The sequence below is a fragment of the Lynx rufus genome, unplaced genomic scaffold, assembly GCF_022079265.1.
Source record: "Lynx rufus isolate CCGP_SWC_20201006 ecotype Redwood Valley unplaced genomic scaffold, mLynRuf1.p SCAF_8, whole genome shotgun sequence".
NCBI lineage: Eukaryota > Metazoa > Chordata > Mammalia > Carnivora > Felidae > Lynx > Lynx rufus.
The window spans coordinates 24,789,103-24,791,349 of NW_025814896.1; the positions used below are offsets into that span (position 1 = coordinate 24,789,103).

The 2,247-nt window shown below is 39.9% G+C and overlaps 1 non-coding gene across 1 annotated transcript; it reads left to right on the plus strand.

Moving 5' to 3' along the window:
- Nucleotides 1-1,192: 1,192 nt before the first annotated feature.
- On the plus strand, nucleotides 1,193-1,295 carry LOC124504447 (U6 spliceosomal RNA). Its single transcript, XR_006960426.1, has one exon. It is a non-coding gene; the product is annotated as a U6 spliceosomal RNA (small nuclear RNA).
- Nucleotides 1,296-2,247: the final 952 nt, after the last annotated feature.

Genomic DNA, 2,247 nt, shown 5'->3' on the forward strand with positions numbered 1-2,247 from the left:
CAGGCACCCCCATGTTTATAGCAGCACTATCAACAATAGCCAAAATATCGAAAGAGCCCAAATGTCCATCGATAGATGAATGGATAAAGAAGATGTGGTATATCTATACAATGGAGTATTACTCGGCAATTAAAAAGCATGAAATCTTGCCATTTGCAACTATGTGGATGGAACTGGAGGGTATTATGCTAGGTGAAATGAGTCAGTCAGAGAAAGACAAAAATCAGATGACTTCACTCACATGAGGACTTTAAGAGACAAAACAGATGAACATAAGGGAAGGGAAACAAAAATAATATAAAAACAGGGAGGAGGGCAAAACAGAAGAGACTCATAAATATGGAGAACAAACTGAGGGTTGCCGGAGAGGGTGTGGGAGGGGGGATGGGCTAAATGGGTAAGGGGCACTGGGGAATCTACTCCTGAAATCATTGTTGAACTATATACTAACTAATTTGGATGTAAGTTTTTAAATGGAACAATGGAATATTAGTCATAAAAAGAATGAAATCTTGTCATTTGCAACAACATGGATGGATCCAGAGGGTATAAGGCTAAGCAAAATAAGAGAAAGACAAATACCATATGATTTCACTCATATGTGAAATAAAAAAAAAAAAACAAAAAAACAAGCAAAGGGAAAAAAAAAAAGACAAACCAAGAAACATATTCTTAACTAAGAGAACTTTTTATATAGGTAACTCTGATAGAGGGGAAATGGGTAGGAGAAAGGGTTAAATAGGTAATAAGGATAAAGGAGTGCACTTGTGATGAACAATGGGTAATTAAAATAAAAACTTAAAAAATATATTTACTATCTTCTAGCAATTCTAAAAAAATTAAAAATAAAATTAAAAATAAATAAACATTTTTAAAAATCTAGGATAAATAAATAAATAAGTAAATAAAATGTCCCCTAGACACTGAGTTTTCTGCTCGAGAGGCCTCCCTGACCTCCTTTCTAGAGTATCTCCCACCTCCCAAGTCACCCCATCCCTCTGATTTTTCTTCATGACACTTACCACCACTTGATGTGACATTTGTCCATGAAATATGTGTTTATGGATATAATACCCCCTCCAACTAGGACATGAGCTCCTCTAGGACAGGGCTTTGTTCATTGCTTGATCCCCAGCCTCTAGCATAGTTCCTGGCCCATAGTAGGTGTTCAATAAATATTTGAATGAATGACTCGCACCTGCAGCACTTATACTAAAGTTGTAACGATGGGCAGAGGACTAGCATGGCCCCTGAACAAGGATGACACACAAATTTGTAAAATGTTCCATATTCTGAAAAAAAAATTTTAATGTTTACTTATTTTTGAGAGAGAGAGACAGAGTGTGAGCAAGGGGGGGGCAGAGAGAAAGAGGGAGACACATAATCTGAAGCAGCCTCCAGGCTCTAAGCTGTAAGCACAGAGCCTGACCCGGGGCTCGGGCTCACGGACCACAAGATCATGACCTGAGCCCAAGTCAGACACTTAACGGACCAAGCCACCCAGGTGCCCTGTGAAGTGTTTCATATTTTGTATGTTAACTAACTGGAATTAAAATAAAAACTTAAGGGGCGCCTGGATGGCTCAGTCGGTTAAGTATCGACTCTTGATTTCAGCTCAGGTCATGATCTCACGGTTGTGAGATCAGGTTCTACATTAAGTGTGGAGCCTGCTTAAGATTCATTCTCTCTCTCTCTCTCTCTCTCTCACCCCGCCCCTCCCCCCTCAAAAATAAAATAAAATAAAACAAAAACTTAACAAAGAATAAACTAGTTGACTAAAACAATTTTTTTGAATGAATTAACAAATTATCTACAAATAGCAATAGGGATGATGAGGAGGAGGGCCCAGATGTGGAGCTGTCCTCCAAGCTGAGGAGGCAACTGTGTGTGGGAAGCTGTTGGCCCTAATAGGGCCCCTGGCTCTCAGCCAAGTGTGATTATGAACCTCAGAAAAGACTTTCTCTACGCCTCTCCACCTGGTGTGCCTTGTCTTTCCAGCTGGTCACAGTCCCCAAGGGTTCATTTGATTCAAACATTCCTGGGAAGGTCTGAAAGCGTTCTTTGTTTCTACATTTTCTCATTTTTTCCAAGCATCATGCATGGACAGACACCTTTCAGCAAACACACACACTCATGCACATGTATACACACAATCTAACACATAGGCTTGGCCAAATCCCACATTCCTGTGGACTTTCATGGTTTCATCTAACACATCTGATACTAGTTGTGCACAGCTGTGGACAC